Source organism: Petromyzon marinus, chromosome 53 (genome assembly GCF_048934315.1).
Source record: "Petromyzon marinus isolate PM22_M1 ecotype Great Lakes invasive population chromosome 53, UKy_Petmar_22M1.pri1.0, whole genome shotgun sequence".
NCBI lineage: Eukaryota > Metazoa > Chordata > Hyperoartia > Petromyzontiformes > Petromyzontidae > Petromyzon > Petromyzon marinus.
In genome coordinates, this window is record NC_133719.1 from 3,178,602 (window position 1) to 3,193,157 (window position 14,556).

A 14,556-nucleotide genomic window follows, 5' to 3' on the forward strand; every position below is an offset into this window, starting at 1 on the left:
TACAGTAGACAATGCACTTAGATTGTCATGGTTGTATGTACAGTAGACAATGCATTTAGACTGTCATGGTTGTATGTACAGTAGGCAATGCGTTTAGACTGTCATGGTTGTATGTACAGTAGACAATGCATTTAGACTGTGATGGTTGTATGTACAGTCGACAATGCATTTAGACTGTCATGGTTGTAACTACAGTAGCCAATGCATTTAGACTGGCATGGTTGTATGTACAGTAGACAATGCACTTAGACTGTGATGGTTGCATGTACAGTAGACAATGCACTTAGACTGTCATGGTTGTATGTACAGTAGACAATGCACTTAGACTGTCATGGTTGTATGTACAGTATACAATGAATTTAGACCGTGATGCTTGTATGTACAGTAGACAATGCACTTAGACTGTCATGGCTGTATGTACAGTAGACAATGCACTTAGACTGTGATGGTTGCATGTACAGTAGACAATGCACTTAGACTGTCATGGTTGTATGTACAGTAGACAATGCACTTAGACTGTCATGGTTGTATGTACAGTAGACAATGCATTTAGACTGTCATGGTTTTAAGTACAGTAGCCAATGCATTTAGACTGGCATGGTTGTATGTACAGTAAACAATGCATTTAGATTGTGATGGTTGTATGTACAGTAGACAATGCATTTAGACTGTCATAGTTGTATGTGCAGTAGACAATGTACTTAGACTGTGATGGTTGTATGTACACTAGACAAAGCATTTAGACTGTCATGGTTGTATGTACAGTAGACAATGCACTTAGACTGTCATGGTTGTATGTACAGTAGACAATGCATTTAGACTGTCATGGTTGTATGTACAGTAGACAATGTACTTAGACTGTCATGGTTGTATGTACAGTATACAATGCATTTAGACCGTGATGGTTGTATGTACAGTAGACAATGCACTTAGACTGTCATGCTTGTACGTACAGTAGACAATGCACTTAGACTGTCATGGCTGTATGTACAGTAGACAATGCCCTTAGACTGTCATGGTTGTATGTACAGTAGACAATGCATTTAGACCGTCATGGCTGTATGTACAGTAGACAATGCATTTAGACTGCCATGGTTGTATGTACAGTTGACAATGCATTTAGACTGTCATGGTTGTATGTACAGTAGGCAATGTACTTATACTGTCATGGTTGTATGTACAGTAGACAATGCATTTAGACTGTGATGGTTGTATGTACAGTAGACAATGCACTTAGACTGTCATGGATGTGTGTACAGTAGACAATGCATTTAGACTGTCATGGCTGTATGTACAGTAGACAATGCATTTAGACTGTCATGGTTGTATGTACAGTAGACAATGCATTTAGACTGTCATGGTTGTATGTACAGTAGACAAAGCATTTAGACTGTCATGGTTGTATGTACAGTAGACAATGCACTTAGACTGTCGTGGTTGTAACTACAGTAGACAATGCATTTAGACTGGCATGGTTGTATGTACACTAGACAATGCATTTAGACTGTCATGGTTGTATGTACAGTAGACAATGCACTTAGACTGTCATGGTTGTATGTACAGTAGCCAATGCATTTAGACTGGAATGGTTGTATGTACAGTAAACAATGCATTTAGACTGTGATGGTTGTGTGTACACTAGACAATGCATTTAGACTGTCATGGTTGTATGTACAGTAGACAATGTACTTAGACTGTGATGGTTGTATGTACACTAGACAATGCATTTAGACTGTCATGGTTGTATGTACAGTAGACAATGCACTTAGACTGTCATGGTTGTATGTACAGTAGACAATGCACTTAGACTGTCATGGTTGTATGTACAGTAGACAATGCATTTAGACTGTGATGGTTGTATGTACAGTAGACAATGCACTTAGACTGTCATGCTTGTACGTACAGTAGACAATGCACTTAGACTGTCATGGCTGTATATACAGTAGACAATGCATTTAGACTGTCATGGTTGTATGTACAGTAGACAATGCATTTAGACTGTCAGGGTTGTATGTACAGTAGACAATACATTTCGACTGTCATGGTTGTATGTACATTAGACAATGTACTTAGTGTCATGGTTGTATGTACAGTAGACAATGCATTTAGACTGTGATGGTTGTTTGTACAGTAGACAATGCATTTAGACTGTCATGGTTGTACGTACAGTAGACAATGCACTTAGACTGTCATGGCTGTATGTACAGTAGACAATGCATTTAGACTGTCAAGGTTGTATGTACAGTAGACAATACATTTCGACTGTCATGGCCGTACGTACAGTAGACAATCTATTTAGACTGTCATGGTTATGTGTACAGTAGACAATGCATTTAGACTGTCATAGTTGTATTACAGTAGAAAAAGCATTTAGACTGTCATGGTTGTATGTACAGTAGACAATGCACTTAGACTGTCGTGGTTGTAACTACAGTAGACAATGTACTTAGACTGTCATTGTTGTATGTACAGTATACAATGCATTTAGACCGTGATGGTTGTATGTACAGTCGACAATGCATTTAGACTGTCATGGTTGTAACTACAGTAGACAATGCATTTAGACTGTCATGGTTGTATGTACAGTAGGCAATGCGTTTAGACTGTCATGGCTGTATGTACAGTAGACAATGCACTTAGACTGTCATGGTTGTATGTACAGTAGACAATGCATTTAGACTGTCATGGCTGTATGTACAGTAGACAATGCATTTAGACTGCCATGGTTGTATGTACAGTTGACAATGCATTTAGACAGTCATGGTTGTATGTACATTAGGCAATGTACTTAGACTGTCATGGTTGTATGTACAGTAGACAATGCATTTAGACTGTGATGGTTGTATGTACAGTAGACAATGCACTTAGACTGTCATGGTTGTATGTACAGTAGACAATGCACTTAGACTGTCATGGTTGTATGTACAGTAGACAATGCATTTAGACTGCCATGGTTGTATGTACAGTTGACAATGCATTTAGACTGTCATGGTTGTATGTACAGTAGGCAATGTACTTAGACTGTCATGGTTGTATGTACAGTAGACAATGCATTTAGACTGTGATGGTTGTATGTACAGTAGACAATGCACTTACACTGTCATGGTTGTATGTACAGTAGACAATGCATTTAGACTGTCATGATTGTATGTACAGTAGGCAATGCACTTAGACGGGCATGGTTGTATGTACAGTCGACAATGCATTTAGACTGTCATGGTTGTAACTACAGTAGCCAATGCATTTAGACTGGCATGGTTGTATGTACAGTAGACAATGCACTTAGACTGTGATGGTTGCATGTACAGTAGACAATGCACTTAGACTGTCATGGTTGTATGTACAGTAGACAATGCACTTAGACAGTCATGGTTGTATGTACAGTAGACAATGCATTTAGACTGTCATGGTTTTAAGTACAGTAGACAATGCATTTAGACTGTCATGGCTGTATGTACAGTAGACAATGCATTTAGACTGCCATGGTTGTATGTACAGTTGACAATGCATTTAGACTGTCATGGTTGTATGTACAGTAGGCAATGTACTTATACTGTCATGGTTGTATGTACAGTAGGCAATGTACTTATACTGTCATGGTTGTATGTACAGTAGACAATGCGTTTAGACTGTGATGGTTGTATGTACAGTAGACAATGCACTTAGACTGTCATGGTTATATGTACAGTAGACAATGCATTTAGACTGTCATGGTTGTATGTACAGTAGACAATACATTTCGACTGTCATGGCCGTACGTACAGTAGACAATGTATTTAGACTGTCATGGATGTGTGTACAGTAGACAATGCATTTAGACTGTCATGGCTGTATGTACAGTAGACAATGCATTTAGACTGTCATGGTTGTATGTACAGTAGACAATGCATTTAGACTGTCATGGTTGTATGTACAGTAGACAAAGCATTTAGACCGTCATGGTTGTATGTACAGTAGACAATGCACTTAGACTGTCGTGGTTGTAACTACAGTAGACAATGCATTTAGACTGGCATGGTTGTATGTACAGTAGACAATGCATTTAGACTGTGATGGTTGTGTGTACAGTAGACAATGCATTTAGACTGTCATGGTTTTAAGTACAGTAGCCAATACATTTAGACTGGAATGGTTGTATGTACAGTAAACAATGCATTTAGACTGTGATGGTTGTGTGTACACTAGACAATGCATTTAGACTGTCATGGTTGTATGTACAGTAGACAATGTACTTAGACTGTGATGGTTGTATGTACACTAGACAATGCATTTTGACTGTCATGGTTGTATGTACAGTAGACAATGCACTTAGACTGTCATGGTTGTATGTACAGTAGACAATGCACTTAGACTGTCATGGTTGTATGTACAGTCGACAATTAATTTAGACTGTGATGGTTGTATGTACAGTAGACAATGCACTTAGACTGTCATGCTTGTACGTACAGTAGACAATGCACTTAGACTGTCATGGCTGTATGTACAGTAGACAATGCATTTAGACTGTCATGGTTGTATGTACAGTAGACAATGCATTTAGACTGTCAGGGTTGTATGTACAGTAGACAATACATTTCGATTGTCATGGTTGTATGTACATTAGACAATGTACTTAGTGTCATGGTTGTATGTACAGTAGACAATGCATTTAGACTGTGATGGTTGTATGTACAGTAGACACTGCATTTAAACTGTCATGGTTGTATGTACAGTAGACAATGCACTTAGACTGTCATGGTTTTAAGTACAGTAGCCAATGCATTTAGACTGGCATGGTTGTATGTACAGTAAACAATGCATTTAGACTGTGATGGTTGTGTGTACACTAGACAATGCATTTAGACTGTCATGGCTGTATGTACAGTAGACAATGCACTTAGACTGTCATGGTTGTATGTACAGTAGACAATGCACTTAGACTGTTATGGTTGTATGTACAGTAGACAATGCACTTAGACTGTCATGGCTGTATGTAGAGTAGACAATGCACTTAGACTGTCGTGGTTGTAACTACAGTAGACAATGCATTTAGACTGGCATGGTTGTATGTACAGTAGACAATGCATTTAGACTGTGATGGTTGTGTGTACAGTAGACAATGCATTTAGACTGTCATGGTTTTAAGTACAGTAGCCCATACATTTAGACTGGAATGGTTGTATGTACAGTAAACAATGCATTTAGACTGTGATGGTTGTGTGTACACTAGACAATGCATTTAGACTGTCATGGTTGTATGTACAGTAGACAATGTACTTAGACTGTGATGGTTGTATGTACACTAGACAATGCATTTAGACTGTCATGGTTGTATGTACAGTAGACAATGCACTTAGACTGTCATGGTTGTATGTACAGTAGACAATGCACTTAGACTGTCATGGTTGTATGTACAGTCGACAATTCATTTAGACTGTGATGGTTGTATGTACAGTAGACAATGCACTTAGACTGTCATGCTTGTACGTACAGTAGACAATGCACTTAGACTGTCATGGCTGTATGTACAGTAGACAATGCATTTAGACTGTCATGGTTGTATGTACAGTAGACAATGCATTTAGACTGTCAGGGTTGTATGTACAGTAGACAATACATTTCGATTGTCATGGTTGTATGTACATTAGACAATGTACTTAGTGTCATGGTTGTATGTACAGTAGACAATGCATTTAGACTGTGATGGTTGTATGTACAGTAGACACTGCATTTAAACTGTCATGGTTGTATGTACAGTAGACAATGCACTTAGACTGTCATGGTTTTAAGTACAGTAGCCAATGCATTTAGACTGGCATGGTTGTATGTACAGTAAACAATGCATTTAGACTGTGATGGTTGTGTGTACACTAGACAATGCATTTAGACTGTCATGGTTGTATGTACAGTAGACAATGCACTTAGACTGTCATGGTTGTATGTACAGTAGACAATGCACTTAGACTGTTATGGTTGTATGTACAGTAGACAATGCACTTAGACTGTCATGGCTGTATGTACAGTAGACAATGCACTTAGACTGTCATGGTTGTATGTACAGTAGACAATGCATTTAGACTGTCATGGTTGTATGTACAGTAGACAATGTACTTAGACTGTCATTGTTGTATGTACAGTATACAATGCATTTAGACCGTGATGGTTGTATGTACAGTAGACAATGCACTTAGACTGTCATGCTTGTACGTACAGTAGACAATGCACTTAGACTGTCATGGCTGTATGTACAGTCGACAATGCACTTAGACTGTTATGGTTGTATGTACAGTAGACAATGCACTTAGACTGTCATGGCTGTATGTACAGTAGACAATGCACTTAGACTGTCATGGTTGTATGTACAGTAGACAATGCATTTAGACTGTCATGGTTGTATGTACAGTAGACAATGTACTTAGACTGTCATTGTTGTATGTACAGTATACAATGCATTTAGACCGTGATGGTTGTATGTAGAGTAGACAATGCACTTAGACTGTCATGCTTGTACGTACAGTAGACAATGCACTTAGACTGTCATGGCTGTATGTACAGTCGAAAATGCACTTAGACTGTCATGGTTGTATGTACAGTAGACAATGCATTTAGACTGTCATGGCTGTATGTACAGTAGACAATGCATTTAGACTGCCATGGTTGTATGTACAGTTGACAATGCATTTAGACTGTCATGGTTGTATGTACATTAGGCAATGTACTTAGACTGTCATGGTTGTATGTACAGTAGACAATGCATTTAGACTGTGATGGTTGTATGTACAGTAGACAATGCACTTAGACTGTCATGGTTGTATGTACAGTAGACAATGCATTTAGACTGTCATGGCTGTATGTACAGTAGACAATGCATTTAGACTGCCATGGTTGTATGTACAGTTGACAATACATTTAGACTGTCATGGTTGTATGTACAGTAGACAATGCATTTAGACTGATGGTTGTATGTACAGTAGACAATGCACTTAGACTGTCGTGGTTGTATGTACAGTAGACAATGCATTTAGACTGTCATGATTGTATGTACAGTAGGCAATGCACTTAGACGGGCATGGTTGTATGTACAGTCGACAATGCATTTAGACTGTCATGGTTGTAACTACAGTAGCCAATGCATTTAGACTGGCATGGTTGTATGTACAGTAGACAATGCACTTAGACTGTGATGGTTGCATGTACAGTAGACAATGCACTTAGACTGTCATGGCTGTATGTACAGTAGACAATGCACTTAGACTGTCATGGTTGTATGTACAGTAGACAATGCACTTAGACTGTCGTGGTTGTAACTACAGTAGGCAATGCACTTAGACTGTCATGGCTGTATGTACAGTAGACAATGCATTTAGACTGTCATGGTTGTATGTACAGTAGACAATGCATTTAGACTGTCAGGGTTGTATGTACAGTAGACAATACATTCCGACTGTCATGGTTGTATGTACATTAGACAATGTACTTAGTGTCATGGTTGTATGTACAGTAGACAATGCATTCAGACTGTGATGGTTGTATGTACAGTAGACAATGCATTTAAACTGTCATGGTTGTATGTACAGTAGACAATGCACTTAGACTGTCATGGCTGTATGTACAGTAGACAATGCATTTAGACTGTCATGGTTGTATGTACAGTAGACAATACATTTCGACTGTCATGGCCGTACGTACAGTAGACAATCTATTGAGACTGTCATGGTTATGTGTACGGTAGACAATGCATTTAGACTGTCATAGTTGTATGTACAGTAGAAAAAGCATTTAGACTGTCATGGTTGTATGTACAGTAGACAATGCATTTAGACTGTCATGGCTGTATGTACAGTAGACAATGCATTTAGACTGCCATGGTTGTATGTACAGTTGACAATGCATTTAGACTGTCATGGTTGTATGTACAGTAGGCAATGTACTTAGACTGTCATGGTTGTATGTACAGTAGACAATGCATTTAGACTGTGATGGTTGTATGTACAGTAGACAATGCACTTAGATTGTCATGGTTGTATGTACAGTAGACAATGCATTTAGACTGTCATGGTTGTATGTACAGTAGGCAATGCGTTTAGACTGTCATGGTTGTATGTACAGTAGACAATGCATTTAGACTGTGATGGTTGTATGTACAGTCGACAATGCATTTAGACTGTCATGGTTGTAACTACAGTAGCCAATGCATTTAGACTGGCATGGTTGTATGTACAGTAGACAATGCACTTAGACTGTGATGGTTGCATGTACAGTAGACAATGCACTTAGACTGTCATGGTTGTATGTACAGTAGACAATGCACTTAGACTGTCATGGTTGTATGTACAGTAGACAATGCATTTAGACTGTCATGGTTTTAAGTACAGTAGCCAATGCATTTAGACTGGCATGGTTGTATGTACAGTAAACAATGCATTTAGACTGTGATGGTTGTATGTACAGTAGACAATGCATTTAGACTGTCATAGTTGTATGTACAGTAGACAATGTACTTAGACTGTGATGGTTGTATGTACACTAGACAAAGCATTTAGACTGTCATGGTTGTATGTACAGTAGACAATGCACTTAGACTGTCATGGTTGTATGTACAGTAGACAATGCATTTAGACTGTCATGGTTGTATGTACAGTAGACAATGTACTTAGACTGTCATGGTTGTATGTACAGTATACAATGCATTTAGACCGTGATGCTTGTATGTACAGTAGACAATGCACTTAGACTGTCATGCTTGTACGTACAGTAGACAATGCACTTAGACTGTCATGGCTGTATGTACAGTAGACAATGCACTTAGACTGTGATGGTTGCATGTACAGTAGACAATGCACTTAGACTGTCATGGTTGTATGTACAGTAGACAATGCACTTAGACTGTCATGGTTGTATGTACAGTAGACAATGCATTTAGACTGTCATGGTTTTAAGTACAGTAGCCAATGCATTTAGACTGGCATGGTTGTATGTACAGTAAACAATGCATTTAGATTGTGATGGTTGTATGTACAGTAGACAATGCATTTAGACTGTCATAGTTGTATGTGCAGTAGACAATGTACTTAGACTGTGATGGTTGTATGTACACTAGACAAAGCATTTAGACTGTCATGGTTGTATGTACAGTAGACAATGCACTTAGACTGTCATGGTTGTATGTACAGTAGACAATGCATTTAGACTGTCATGGTTGTATGTACAGTAGACAATGTACTTAGACTGTCATGGTTGTATGTACAGTATACAATGCATTTAGACCGTGATGGTTGTATGTACAGTAGACAATGCACTTAGACTGTCATGCTTGTACGTACAGTAGACAATGCACTTAGACTGTCATGGCTGTATGTACAGTAGACAATGCACTTAGACTGTCATGGTTGTATGTACAGTAGACAATGCATTTAGACCGTCATGGCTGTATGTACAGTAGACAATGCATTTAGACTGCCATGGTTGTATGTACAGTTGACAATGCATTTAGACTGTCATGGTTGTATGTACAGTAGGCAATGTACTTATACTGTCATGGTTGTATGTACAGTAGACAATGCATTTAGACTGTGATGGTTGTATGTACAGTAGACAATGCACTTAGACTGTCATGGTTGTATGTACAGTACACAATGCATTTAGACTGTCATGGTTGTATGTACAGTAGACAGTACATTTCGTCTGTCATGGCCGTACGTACAGTAGACAATGTATTTAGACTGTCATGGATGTGTGTACAGTAGACAATGCATTTAGACTGTCATGGCTGTATGTACAGTAGACAATGCATTTAGACTGTCATGGTTGTATGTACAGTAGACAATGCATTTAGACTGTCATGGTTGTATGTACAGTAGACAAAGCATTTAGACTGTCATGGTTGTATGTACAGTAGACAATGCACTTAGACTGTCGTGGTTGTAACTACAGTAGACAATGCGTTTAGACTGGCATGGTTGTATGTACACTAGACAATGCATTTAGACTGTCATGGTTGTATGTACAGTAGACAATGCACTTAGACTGTCATGGTTGTATGTACAGTAGCCAATGCATTTAGACTGGAATGGTTGTATGTACAGTAAACAATGCATTTAGACTGTGATGGTTGTGTGTACACTAGACAATGCATTTAGACTGTCATGGTTGTATGTACAGTAGACAATGTACTTAGACTGCGATGGTTGTATGTACACTAGACAATGCATTTAGACTGTCATGGTTGTATGTACAGTAGACAATGCACTTAGACTGTCATGGTTGTATGTACAGTAGACAATGCACTTAGACTGTCATGGTTGTATGTACAGTAGACAATGCATTTAGACTGTGATGGTTGTATGTACAGTAGACAATGCACTTAGACTGTCATGCTTGTACGTACAGTAGACAATGCACTTAGACTGTCATGGCTGTATATACAGTAGACAATGCATTTAGACTGTCATGGTTGTATGTACAGTAGACAATGCATTTAGACTGTCAGGGTTGTATGTACAGTAGACAATACATTTCGACTGTCATGGTTGTATGTACATTAGACAATGTACTTAGTGTCATGGTTGTATGTACAGTAGACAATGCATTTAGACTGTGATGGTTGTATGTACAGTAGACAATGCACTTAGACTGTCATGGTTGTATGTACAGTAGACAATGCATTTAGACTGTCATGGCTGTATGTAAAGTAGACAATGCATTTAGACTGTCATGGTTGTATGTACAGTAGACAAAGCATTTAGACTGTCATGGTTGTATGTACAGTAGACAATGCACTTAGACTGTCGTGGTTGTAACTACAGTAGACAATGCGTTTAGACTGGCATGGTTGTATGTACACTAGACAATGCATTTAGACTGTCATGGTTGTATGTACAGTAGACAATGCACTTAGACTGTCATGGTTGTATGTACAGTAGCCAATGCATTTAGACTGGAATGGTTGTATGTACAGTAAACAATGCATTTAGACTGTGATGGTTGTGTGTACACTAGACAATGCATTTAGACTGTCATGGTTGTATGTACAGTAGACAATGTACTTAGACTGTGATGGTTGTATGTACACTAGACAATGCATTTAGACTGTCATGGTTGTATGTACAGTAGACAATGCACTTAGACTGTCATGGTTGTATGTACAGTAGACAATGCACTTAGACTGTCATGGTTGTATGTACAGTAGACAATGCATTTAGACTGTGATGGTTGTATGTACAGTAGACAATGCACTTAGACTGTCATGCTTGTACGTACAGTAGACAATGCACTTAGACTGTCATGGCTGTATATACAGTAGACAATGCATTTAGACTGTCATGGTTGTATGTACAGTAGACAATGCATTTAGACTGTCAGGGTTGTATGTACAGTAGACAATACATTTCGACTGTCATGGTTGTATGTACATTAGACAATGTACTTAGTGTCATGGTTGTATGTACAGTAGACAATGCATTTAGACTGTGATGGTTGTATGTACAGTAGACAATGCACTTAGACTGTCATGGTTGTATGTACAGTAGACAATGCATTTAGACTGTCATGGCTGTATGTACAGTAGACAATGCATTTAGACTGTCATGGTTGTATGTACAGTAGACAAAGCATTTAGACTGTCATGGTTGTATGTACAGTAGACAATGCACTTAGACTGTCGTGGTTGTAACTACAGTAGACAATGCATTTAGACTGTCATGGTTGTATGTACAGTAGACAATGCACTTAGACTGTCGTGGTTGTAACTACAGTAGACAATGCATTTAGACTGTCATGGTTGTATGTACAGTAGACAATGCACTTAGACTGTCATGGTTGTATGTACAGTAGACAATGCACTTAGACTGTCGTGGTTGTAACTACAGTAGACAATGCATTTAGACTGGCATGGTTGTATGTACAGTAGGCAATGCATTTAGATTGTGATGGTTGTGTGTACAGTAGACAATGCATTTAGACTGTCATGGTTTTAAGTACAGTAGCCAATGCATTTAGACTGGAATGGTTGTATGTACAGTAAACAATTCATTTAGACTGTGATGGTTGTGTGTACACTAGACAATGCATTTAGACTGTCATGGTTGTATGTACAGTAGACAATGTACTTAGACTGTGATGGTTGTATGTACACTAGACAATGCATTTAGACTGTCATGGTTGTATGTACAGTAGACAATGCACTTAGACTGTCATGGTTGTATGTACAGTAGACAATGCACTTAGACTGTCATGGTTGTATGTACAGTAGACAATGCATTTAGACTGTGATGGTTGTATGTACAGTAGACAATGCACTTAGACTGTCATGCTTGTACGTACAGTAGACAATGCACTTAGACTGTCATGGCTGTATATACAGTAGACAATGCATTTAGACTGTCATGGTTGTATGTACAGTAGACAATGCATTTAGACTGTCAGGGTTGTATGTACAGTAGACAATACATTTCGATTGTCATGGTTGTATGTACAGTAGACAATGCATTTAGACTGTGATGGTTGTATGTACAGTAGACAATGCACTTAGACTGTCATGCTTGTACGTACAGTAGACAATGCACTTAGACTGTCATGGCTGTATATACAGTAGACAATGCATTTAGACTGTCATGGTTGTATGTACAGTAGACAATGCATTTAGACTGTCATGGTTGTATGTACAGTAGACAATGCACTTAGACTGTCATGGTTGTATGTACAGTAGACAATGCATTTAGACTGTCATGGTTTTAAGTACAGTAGCCAATGCATTTAGACTGGCATGGTTGTATGTACAGTAGACAATGCACTTAGACTGTCATGGTTGTATGTACAGTAGACAATGCATTTAGACTGTGATGGTTGTATGTACAGTAGACAATGCACTTAGACTGTCATGCTTGTACGTACAGTAGACAATGCACTTAGACTGTCATGGCTGTATATACAGTAGACAATGCATTTAGACTGTCATGGTTGTATGTACAGTAGACAATGCATTTAGACTGTCAGGGTTGTATGTACAGTAGACAATACATTTCGATTGTCATGGTTGTATGTACAGTAGACAATGCATTTAGACTGTGATGGTTGTATGTACAGTAGACAATGCACTTAGACTGTCATGCTTGTACGTACAGTAGACAATGCACTTAGACTGTCATGGCTGTATATACAGTAGACAATGCATTTAGACTGTCATGGTTGTATGTACAGTAGACAATGCATTTAGACTGTCATGGTTGTATGTACAGTAGACAATGCACTTAGACTGTCATGGTTGTATGTACAGTAGACAATGCATTTAGACTGTCATGGTTTTAAGTACAGTAGCCAATGCATTTAGACTGGCATGGTTGTATGTACAGTAAACAATGCATTTAGACTGTGATGGTTGTGTGTACACTAGACAATGCATTTAGACTGTCATGGTTGTATGTACAGTAGACAATGTACTTAGACTGTGATGGTTGTATGTACACTAGACAATGCATTTAGACTGTCATGGCTGTATGTACAGTAGACAATGCACTTAGACTGTCATGGTTGTATGTACAGTAGACAATGCACTTAGACTGTTATGGTTGTATGTACAGTAGACAATGCACTTAGACTGTCATGGCTGTATGTACAGTAGACAATGCACTTAGACTGTCATGGTTGTATATACAGTAGACAATGCATTTAGACTCATGGTTGTATGTACAGTAGACAATGTACTTAGACTGTCATTGTTGTATGTACAGTATACAATGCATTTAGACCGTGATGGTTGTATGTACAGTCGACAATGCATTTAGACTGTCATGGTTGTAACTACAGTAGACAATGCATTTAGACTGTCATGGTTGTATGTACAGTAGGCAATGCGTTTAGACTGTCATGGCTGTATGTACAGTAGACAATGCACTTAGACTGTCATGGTTGTATGTACAGTAGACAATGCATTTAGACTGTCATGGCTGTATGTACAGTAGACAATGCATTTAGACAGCCATGGTTGTATGTACAGTTGACAATGCATTTAGACTGTCATGGTTGTATGTACATTAGGCAATGTACTTAGACTGTCATGGTTGTATGTACAGTAGACAATGCATTTAGACTGTGATGGTTGTATGTACAGTAGACAATGCACTTAGACTGTCATGGTTGTATGTACAGTAGACAATGCACTTAGACTGTCATGGTTGTATGTACAGTAGACAATGCATTTAGACTGCCATGGTTGTATGTACAGTTGACAATGCATTTAGACTGTCATGGTTTTATGTACAGTAGGCAATGTACTTAGACTGTCATGGTTGTATGTACAGTAGACAATGCATTTAGACTGTGATGGTTGTATGTACAGTAGACAATGCACTTAGACTGTCATGGTTGTATGTACAGTAGACAATGCATTTAGACTGTCATGATTGTATGTACAGTAGGCAATGCACTTAGACGGGCATGGTTGTATGTACAGTCGACAATGCATTTAGACTGTCATGGTTGTAACTACAGTAGCCAATGCATTTAGACTGGCATGGTTGTATGTACAGTAGACAATGCACTTAGACTGTGATGGTTGCATGTACAGTAGACAATGCACTT